At 38.8% G+C, this 10,704-nt stretch overlaps 2 long non-coding RNA genes across 2 annotated transcripts; one reads left to right on the forward strand and one right to left on the reverse strand.

Moving 5' to 3' along the window:
* Nucleotides 1–214: 214 nt before the first annotated feature.
* On the forward strand, nt 215–3,824 carry LOC136281697 (uncharacterized). Its single transcript, XR_010717907.1, has 4 exons — nt 215–400; nt 2,637–2,931; nt 3,154–3,233; nt 3,525–3,824. It is a non-coding gene; the product is annotated as an uncharacterized lncRNA (long non-coding RNA).
* Nucleotides 3,825–5,965: 2,141 nt separating this feature from the next.
* On the reverse strand, nt 5,966–9,845 carry LOC136281694 (uncharacterized). The gene is made up of 3 exons (XR_010717904.1): nt 9,557–9,845; nt 7,837–7,897; nt 5,966–7,651 (listed from the first exon to the last, which is right to left on the reverse strand). It is a non-coding gene; the product is annotated as an uncharacterized lncRNA (long non-coding RNA).
* Between the last annotated feature and the right edge of the window lie 859 nt (nt 9,846–10,704).

The following is a 10,704-nucleotide window of genomic DNA, read 5'->3' on the forward strand; positions in this document are numbered from 1 at the left end:
TTCGAGCTCGATTCAACTATATCGTGCTCGATTAAAAAGACGAGCTCGACGAACTCAATCTGCTCTTATCGACCTCAGTTATTTTTATCGAGCTCGGTTTGCCACGTATTCTATCGAGCACGGTTTGCCTCTGTAGGTTTCATATTGAGCTCGATTTGATATCGAGCTCGGTTTAATCTTCATTCAGCAAATGAGAGGTAATCTGGTACCAAGACTTGGGAGGGAGCATGGGACGAGCGCGAGTGGCCATGTTTCTGGCAAATTTGTCGAGTTTAGTTCGTGAATTCGGGACTTTTTAGGAGTATGTTTTCGGTCGAATTCGAAAAAAAAGAAGAAGAGTGACAGAAGAAAAGCAAAGAATGATTTCTACTGCTAAGGAGATGAAGGAAATGACACTAAGGTGAGCATTGGCTCTTTACGGGAGGGTGTTCCGAGTTGCTGGTTCATAGTTTGTAGTAACGTTTTGTTCAGTTTCAAACTTAAGCTCAATCCTGGAGTGTACGTTTCTCGGTTATTTTAAATCTCAGTTGTGTAATAAGAAAGTGTTTCCCTCAATTTTACCAACCCCAAGTTTACCCCACAAAAAAGTATACATAACAACATGCAACAATACACACATTCCATTTTTATTATATAAGCTCAATACACTTTCGTGTTTCTATTTTAATTGGTCTTTTGTAACGAGGAAAAGGAACAGAACTCTAATGAAATATGAAAATCTTTTGGAGAATATGACAAAAAAAAGTCTGAAAAGTAATGTATGTTCATCCCTTGCAATCAAATATTAAGAAGAATAATATTAACTATACTGAACATATGCATTATCAGAGACCATGGTTGATTGACGGGTTACCGGTTACCTCGCCACCAGGGAGACTCGCCACCAGCGAACTCGCCACCAAGGAACGATCTCGCCACCAATGTACTCGCCACCAAGCGAAGTCTTCTCGCCACCAACCACCAATAAAGAGATAAACTAGAATATAGTAGTCGAGGAGAGTAGGATGTTCGAACGAGCACAATTCAAATCGGCCGAACGTTTGTGCGCTTGTCTGTATTTAAATTATGACCTTCAGCGACGTGTTAGATGTGTTCCGTTCCTAACTCATTGACATCAAAACGTATCGCGTTTTTCTTTTGCACGTAAGCGAGGAGAAATTGCAAAACTCGATGCGAGGAATAAAAACTTACTTCGGTTTCGAACGTGCTATCGACAACATACATTTATAAAGTTTGAGTACAGACAAGCGAACAAACTTATCGGTTTCGAACATGCTTTCGACAACATACGTTTATAAAGTTTGAGTACAGACAAGCGAACAAACTTATCAGCCGAACATCCTACTCTCCTCGACTAATCTCTTTATTGGTGGTTGGTGGCAAGAAGACTTCGCTTGGTGGCGAGTACGTTGGTGGCGAGATCGTTCCTTGGTGGCGAGTCTGCTTGGTGGCGAGGTAACTGGATACCGATTGACGACATTTCACGAAATTAAGAAAGTGTGGTGGGCTACTGTAATTGTTAAAAGAAGCTAAAGTACAGTTCAAGCTGTGTTTATCAGTGAGAGAAATGTATTTTTGAATCCAGATTGATTAAATGTTGCTAGGTGAAGACAGATTTGCCAATTTTGTGAAAAGTGAGTAATTTTCAGGAATTGGTTTGATAGTTGAGAGCAAAGAGGTTTCCATTATTAACAGGTCTTAAAATGTTCAATCCAGTTATGAATGTGTTAATAGATCCACCAAAAAGCCATTAAACAACTGCAACAGTTCACTTTTAACAAAATAATCAATGCTTGTTGATTTAACCTTAGTTTTTAAACGGCCTGACCTAACCCTCTTTATAGACTGCAAAAACCATATTCTTAATTTGCAGTCATGACAAAAAAAATAAGCAAGACATTTATGACTGTTAAGTAAGAGGTTAATAAAAATGCCAGTTGACTTTTTTTAATAACTGAATTGAACATTTTATGACCTGTTAATGAAATTAATACAAGTTGAAGTAGTAAATAATAAATTTAACATCAAGGCTGCCATTTCCGTCCAGTAGACTGTCCACATTTGGTATCCTCCTACCCCACATTTCTCCTTCTTTCAGGGACACTATGTCCGAGTCTAGCACTTGCTCATTGTCACTTCCAGGGGCCATTACAATTCTTCAAAAAGAAAATAGAATATATATTTACATATCATAACATTGTTCCACTCAACAATCATTGTGTATTTTTATGCCAGATATCCGTATTGTCTCTCAGCTTAAACAGGAGTAGTACATGGGTGGGTTCGGCTTTGAACACAGCAGTTAGCAAGTTCTGGCACAGTGATACACAAATAGGTACAATGAAATGTTTTTTTCATGCAACACACAGACAGCAAATTTAGTGTTATGCATCATTTCTTCTAAAGCCCCCTTAGTTATAAAGGTGATTTTTTTCAAACATAATATCAATTTCCCTTTGACAATCTATGAACAAATTCTCATAACCTTTTCTCCTGGTTTAGTATAATTCGATTTGTGATGAAAATAGTGTTGGTCACTCTTGGGACATGAAAGAAGGCAAAGGTAGCATTTTCCTTTAAGTGCACTCACAAACACTCTGCATGAAATAATTAAAGTTCTTACTGAATTTCCCCAGTAACTGGATGGGATGCTGAGAGCAGCTGCAGGAACAATTTTTGTTGTCCGGAGTACAGTCCTCTCCATCTGCAGTTGTCATCTATAAATGGCCCACTTGTAAGGGGCTTGTCACCAGTGGCATCTGAAGCTTGTTGTCTCCTGCTCTCCACAAAATTTGGAATTCTCCAGCAAAAGGAGACAACCCTTTCCACTTTGGGCTCTATGGGTTCTATGTTGCATTTCTAAAACAGAAATGGATTTTATGGATATTATGAAATGCACCAGAAAAAGATTTTCAATGTAAGATTTTGAAGGTAAATGCAACAGTTGCCATCCTTTTTTCCACATACTTCGCTGGTTTTGGCATTTAAAAGAGTGCATGTTTATTGATTTTTAGGTTGGTGAAAAGGCAGCTTACCTTGAAGTATATTATTCCTCGCAGTCGTTTGATTTCTCCTGATTGGAGGGCAAAATGCGAGGTGCTTGCTTCCTTCAAATGGACATTCATGTCCTTCTTTTTCACAATTCTTTTGCAGCCAGGTACTTGGCACATTGAAGCCTTCTCTGGGCATTTGTGTAGATGTAGGTTGATGTTCATTCTACAATTCAAAAAGAGGTATGTGTTAGTTCTAGATCTTCCATTTTGACTGGTATCATATATTCCAACAGTGGTTTGATAAAAAAAAAAGTGGGAAAAACATGACACCTCAAGGGTCACGCCAATTGGCTCTGTAGATTAATTGACCTTGATATAAACTTTGGGGCTTTGGGGAGAGCGGTGGTCGGGGGGACTTAAAGTAATTGGAAGTATCACTAGGCCCCTCTCTTAGATCCCCACTGAAAAATAGGCATTATTTCTGTTTCTCAAATCGTTTCTTGCTCATGAAATTTAATTCCTCTCTGTCAGTTATTTTTAAGGAATGCAGCTGATCGCGTGGCACCAGACACAAGTTAGGACTGCTCGTAGTCCTCGATTTGGATAACACGAAGGATAAGTTTGTCACCTGCTATTGACGATTGAAATGATAAGAGAATACAGCAATACTGCAATTCATGCTAAAAATTACCGAAAAATACTTCACTTATGACAATCGCCAAACACCAAAATATCGCAATGCTGAATTATCCTAATCAATACAACATACCGTGGTAATGATGCTCCACATCTCAAGGGGCATAGAACTGCAGAGTTTCTGCATAAAGATGTACGGTGGAATTGTAGTTTTTCCCTGGTTACGCTCAGTTGGCATCCTGAACATGCGATCCTTTCTTTTGAGCAAGCGTGTGCTGTCATTTCTTCCCGTGCCGCCACGTGCTGGCATCCTTCGTTGGGGCACCTCTCTCGTACTTTTGGGCAATGTCTGAGGTGATCGTTGGCATCGCTATAGTTGCCCTTCCACTGGCAGCCTTGGCTGTTACATTTAACAGGCAAATCTCGGGTCGCCTTATCCATTGCCACATTTAACCTCAGCTCTTCTTTTCGGAACGTTGCCCGACACTGGGGACACAACGGTGTGGCTGTCGATTCTGCCCAAGTTTCCATGCAATTTTTGCAGCCAGAGTGCCCTCAGGCAAGGGTAACGGGCCTTGACACGATGCTATAACTGAAAAGGAATGTGGCGGTATAATAGCACTGGAAATGAGCGGTAACAAAAACGATGGCAAAATATGACAGCCAGCAATGATATTCAACTCAACAAATACAGCATTCCAAATCCACTGTCCTCAGAAAAGTTAATTCGTTGGACTTGGAAACCACTTCGGTCTTTTGATGAGACATTGTTACGGACTAAAGGATTTTCGATCACGGTCTGTCGTAATAAAGTTTCCTTGTCAGTGTAAGCTGCTCAAATAACCTCTGATGACAACGGTGTGATTTTTAAAGGTCAATATTTCCGTTGTGCGGTTAATAAATTAATTTCCTTTGTTTAGGTTCTGGTATTGGCGGTAATTGGTACCCTTATTATTGAAATCTTCATTAAGGTCGTGAATTTAATGGGATGCTTTGTCTAGTCGGCTTAGTCCTTCATATTTAGGTCGTCATATCTATTTTTCTGGCAGGGGGAGGGGGGAGGGGGAAGTGCAGATCATGCTCGATATAAGACTATCAAGGGGAAGAGATAATATTAAAAACTATGGTGAAGAGAAAAATTAAAAAAAATATTTGGTTTTTCCTGTTTCATGTTTTTTCGTAAGTTTAAAACAGCATTTGGACAGAGAACAATTAATTATTGAATGGTTTCCTCATGCAACCAGTTGGACGATTCTTTTAAACTTTGTTTACTTACTCAATCTAGGTTTTAAACGCAGATTAAGAAGTGAGCACCTGGAACGGTTCTTGTGGTCCTAGTCCTTAAGCTTGCAATCACCAGCTTTTTAGACATCTAGATCTAAAATGTTTACATTATACATTGAATTAAAGCTTGCAACAACCAAATTTTTAATGTTAAACTCTAACCACCAGATTTACACGTCTTTCACATTGTTCATTTTTTCATGTTACTTAAGTGATTAACGGACTTAAGCAAAAATTTGAGTGAGATGAAAAAAAAAAAGGGGGTTTTCTAAAGTTTTAAAGAGTCCAATCGCTAGAGTGGGTCGAGTCTTGTTCCACGGAGGAGTGACCGAGAGGCTGGTATCCAAGGAGCAGCGCATCTACACTTTATTGCAGAAGCTCAAAGACGCGACTGGTTAATGAAGTTTGGGATTAACAGACTTAAGCAAAAATTTGAGTTCGCTGCCACTATAAAAAATCTCGGGAAGCAGGCGAATGTAAAAATTGAAATGTTAACTATTCGGTATCAGTTTTCTTATGACACCGTTATCGAGCTCATTGTAATGCTGGAACTAGGTAAGAACGCTTTCTTACACTTGTGTATCCCCATAAATGGGTTCTCTATTCTTTCTTATTTCGTGGCTGCTAAACTACCGAAAATTACGAAACTTCGTGACTAGATGATGACGCAACTTTTTTGGGTCTTAACCTCTCTTCCTCTCAACCCCTTCCCCGTTAATATGAGAATAATCCAGAATATTTAAAAGAGATATAGTAAGGGATGGGACATTCATTTTATTGTTGAAACAGGTGTATGTTAGTGTCTAACAAATGCTCTCTTCCCTTGACGTTCCCTTTCTACCACATATTTAAAGATAACTTTCAACATGCCATTGTTAAGTGCACATATTATTTGCAAAATTTATTAAAATTCATAATTGATAAATACGCATGATTACCAGCTGATTAATCATAACCACTAAATACTTAATGGATAAAAAAACATTAACATAATTAGAATACAAATTACTTTAAACACTTGCATCATTTTTTTAACCCTCTAACCCCTAGAAGTGATAAACAAGAAACTTCTTCCCAGAATATCCTTACATTATCCAACAAATAGGTAATGAGAATACTCATGTTTATCAGGTAGAAATTTTCATCTTGATCTAATACCCAATTTGCATAAGCTATCTACAAGGAATTGTGTAGCAGCTTGAGGGGACAATTAAGAAACAGTTTCAAAAGATTGAGAGTTAACTTTTGATTAACAACTGCTCTACATCTGTTGAATGTGATACAGCACAACAACAATAATTTATATTTTTCTTTGATCAAAATTTATAAACAAGCATGATTACTTAGTGAGTAATCATAACCACTAAATACTTAATGAATAACAAACATTAACATAATTAAACAACAAACTAGTTTAAAAACTTGCATTAATTTTTTCACCCTTTGACTCTTAGATGATGAGTCTTTACGGTGTTGTTGTCACACAATAACTCGTTCGCGTCTGAAGCGGATGTAGTCATTGGCGATGGTTACTTTACTTTATTCGCCTGGAGATCCTTATAAACTTTGTTACAAATAAAAAGAATTGCTTTTTACTAAAGATCTTGTCTAGAAAGCCAAGTTTTCGTTAAAAAATCTGAGCGATTAACATGATGAGTCTTTACGGTGTTGTTGTCGCACAATAACTCGTTCGCGTCTTAAGCTGTTATAGTCATTGGTGATGTTCACCAATGTTCACCAATGTTTAAGCTTCTGTTAGATGTTCACCAATGTTCATCAGTGTTTTTTTACTAAATATCGTTTACTTTTCTGTATGTTTAACTTCTAATAAGTTGTATTGGATTGACGACCAACTCGCCGACGTCTCTACTCGATTTTATACGTCGGCGACTTGGCGTCGGCGAGTTGGTCCGTCGGCGAATTGACTGGTTACCATCTGGTTGATATTGTATTAATATTGTAGGGAGAAATTCTGTCTGGGTCACTCGTGGCAGTTAAAAGGTTAACAAGAAACTTCTTCCCATAAAATCCTTATGTTATCCAACAAATAGGTAACAAGAATACTCAAATTTATAAACATGCATGATTACTTACTGAGTAATCATAACCACTAAATACTTAATGAATAACAAACATTCACATAATTAAATTACAAACTAGTTTAACCCTTTAACTCCCAAGATCTGATTGTTAATCCTCCCCTGTAGCTGCTACACATTTCCTTGTGAATTAGTTATGAGAACTTGGTGCTAGATCAAGATAGCAGCTTCTACCTGATAAGTTTTAAATTTACCTGTTTGCTGGAGAATGTATGGATATTGTAGGTAGAAGTTTTATGTGAATCACCACCGGGAGTTAAAGGGTTAAAAACTTCCATTAATTTTTTTCACCCTTTAACTTCTATAAGTGATTAACAAGTAACTTCTCCCCATAATATCCTTACATTATCCAACAACTGACTACTTCTTCAACTTCTTCCTTTGGCAGCCAGTTCTTTTTTCCCTTTTTTTCTTTTCCCCTTTGGCATTGATTTCCTTTATTTCTTCTTTTTCTACCTTTTCTCCTTCCTCACCTTCCATGCTGGCATCTTCTCTTCTACATTTTCCAATTTTTATCTACTCTTGCGTCTTTTTTCTCTTTGCTCTTTTGCTTCTTCTTTTCTCTTTTCTCTTTCCTTTCCTTTTTTCTTCTTTTTTCCATTCTTCTTTCCTTTTTATAATGGTCTTGGTGGTCTTCATCTGTCAGTAAAAGTGATGATGGTTTAATCCCTTTAACAATCAACTCAGGCATTGGTAATGGATTTTACAACCACTTCATTATTGAGGTGATGCAATAAAGAGCATTTTAAGTATTCTAAGATAATAATTTTGTTCACAAGTTTTGCTAGAAAACCTACCATAAACCTCATAAAGACAATTCTTACCCTCGACTGTCGTTTGCAGGATTTCCTGTTTGCCTAGTGGCACATTTCCCTTGAAGCAAACCTGCAAAGAAATGAAGGGAAGGGAAGTATGCTGTACAAAATGGATAACATGGTGATGAATAATTCAGCTTATAGGCAAATTCATCTGCACAGCATACCTCCCTCAAACATTTCCACTAGAGTAGATACCATTTGCATTTTCTTGCATGTTAATGTTAATGTTATTGTTAGTTTTTATAACAGTGTTACGCAAGTCAATGCCAATGTGTCATCTTCCATAGGGAATGGTGTATCAAAATTACTCTAGGGAAATTCCCTGCCACTCAAAACAAACATACTTAATAAATCCCTTTCTTCTTAAATTTTCATACCTACCATGCAGCTCATTCAAGTATCTCTGGGAGCACTTGATAATAATTGCGTTGAAGGAATTAATGAAATTCAATAACTAAAAGAGAATTTCCCTGTGAGCCTTTTTCCTGTCAAAGGGGAAAAGTCTGGGCAAACTCTCTGATTGTCTTGTCTCTACAAGAGCCTATTCATTCACCAGAAGGGGGAACATTCTTGCCAATCTTATAGTCAGAAGTGAAACAGTCTTTGTCAGTCTCCCCCAAGTGTTGTGGCACTAAGGCCTTGTCCCTGTTTAGGAGAAGATTGGTCTTGTCAGTCTCACCCAGGTGTTACGGCACTAAGGCCTCATCCCTGGTCAAGAGAACAGTCTTGTCCATCTCCCCCAAGTGTCGCGGCACTAAGGCCTTGTCCCTGGTCAGGAGAACAGTCTTGTCAATCTCCCCCAAGTGTCGCGGCACTAAGGCCTCGTCCCTGGTCAGGAGAACAGTCTTGTCCATCTCCCCCAAGTGTCGCAGCACTAAGGCCTCGTCCCTGGTCAGGAGAACAGTCTTGTCCATCTCCCCCAAGTGTCGCAGCACTAGGGCCTTGTCCCTGGTCAGGAGAAGAACAGTCTTGTCAGTTTCCCCCAAGTGTCGCGGCACTAAGGCCTCGTCCCTGGTCAGGAGAACAGTATTGTCAATCTCCCCCAAGTGTCGCGGCACTGAGGCCTCGTCCCTGGTCAGGAGAACAGTATTGTCCAACTCCCCCAAGTGTCGCGGCACTAAGACCTCGTCCCTGGTCAGGAGAACAGTCTTGTCCATCTCCCCCAAGTGTCGCGGCACTGAGGCCTCGTCCCTGGTCAGGAGAACAGTATTGTCAGTCTCCCCCAAGTGTCGCGGCACAAAGGCCTCGTCCCTGGTCAGGAGAAGAACAGTCCAGTCAGTCTCCCCCAAGTGTCGCGGCACTAAGGCCTCATCCCTGGTCAGGAGAATAGTCTTGTCCCTATCCCCCAACAAGTGTTGTGGCAGTAAGGCATTATCCCTGGTCGGGAAACCGGCCTTGTCAGTCTCCCTTGAGTGTGCTGTGGTTTAGGAGAGAAACAATAGTCATTTGTCAAGTGTAAGGTTTTGTTTGTCTGCCTAAGTTGTTGGATTTGCAAGATTTCCCTTTCCAGGAGAAAATGACAAATCAATTTTTAATTGTGAGGATTTATTTAAATGTTGTCAGGTGATGCTTATCTTGTTCCAGCATGTAATCAATGATAAATTCCAAACTAAGTCCTTAAATGCAGTCAGGTAATGCTTATCTTGTTCCAGCATGTAATTAATAATAAATTCCAAACTAAGCTCTTTACTGAGAACACAGTGTAAAACCAAAAAAGATCCCCTACCTGGTCATCTAGGAGAGCCTTGGCTTCCTCTGGATCCTAAATAGATTTGTGAAGATGTAATTGATATGTTACTGCTGAAATGATTGTTTCGTCTATTAAACCATCTAGCAAAACACCATTTGAAGTATAGGCACTAATTGAATATCGTGTACTGTAATTGAAATTGCGGAGAATATATATTATTCCTAAGTAAAACGTTCGTTTCCTCAGATTGCTCATGCCCAAATTTTCTTCTTTTCTCGTGAAGTTGCAAAGCATCTCGAAGTTGTCGAGCCATGTTACATAATGTGTGGAATACATGAAGTAAGATATGCGTTGTGCCGTATACATGACAAAGAAGATGAAAGATAACTAGTTTAAGCTTTTCGCAGCTAGAATAACAGTTGTGGCCATTACTGGAGTTTTGTTGTGTCTTTACGGACGCTAACAGCCTTTGAAACGTTTGATAAATAACTTCGTGACGATTCTGTACCGTGGAAAGAGGTGTAAGATCGCCCAGCACCAATCAAGAATTTCGGAATTTTTTACTCTGATAAATCGAAAAAGACAAGGTACGTTGTTTTAACTGAAGTAAAATTAAAGAACTTAATTAAATCAACGGGTTTATTTGTTTTTCTTAAAGGTTTTGGCGGCTGCAATAATATTTTATTGTCTTATGATGTTATTTCAGTAACAAAGAGGGGAAAATTTAAACCCGACTGGGACCCTTGTTGTATAAGAAAAAATCAACATAATAGATACAACTTTATGTACGTACCCTCTCGCAGATATCTAGCACCTCCTTGCCCAGAAGGGATCTTGGTGTTTGACCACGTGCTTTTGGTTCTGCAGGGTAAAATTTAGGGGCACATTCTGTTGTGATCCTGCCCAGTCATACACCTCCTGTTAAGAGATAAATTTCTTTCAAAAATGTCTCTAATGCGAATTGTAACTAGGAAAAATACAAAATAGCATGCAGTGGGCGGGTGCTCCTTTCATTTGGAAAGTGGGTTGCCTTTTAAACTAGAATTGGGGGTCTGGAGCAGCTTTTTTCTTGTCATGTATTGAGGGTACTTCAAATATTCAGTTAAACTGTAAATCAATATAATTCAGTTTTGTTTCCTCTGATCAGGAAGTATTTGTCAATGAAAAGAGGAGATTAATATTTC

Source organism: Pocillopora verrucosa, chromosome 6, assembly GCF_036669915.1.
Source record: "Pocillopora verrucosa isolate sample1 chromosome 6, ASM3666991v2, whole genome shotgun sequence".
In the NCBI taxonomy this organism is placed as follows: Eukaryota; Metazoa; Cnidaria; class Anthozoa; order Scleractinia; family Pocilloporidae; genus Pocillopora; species Pocillopora verrucosa.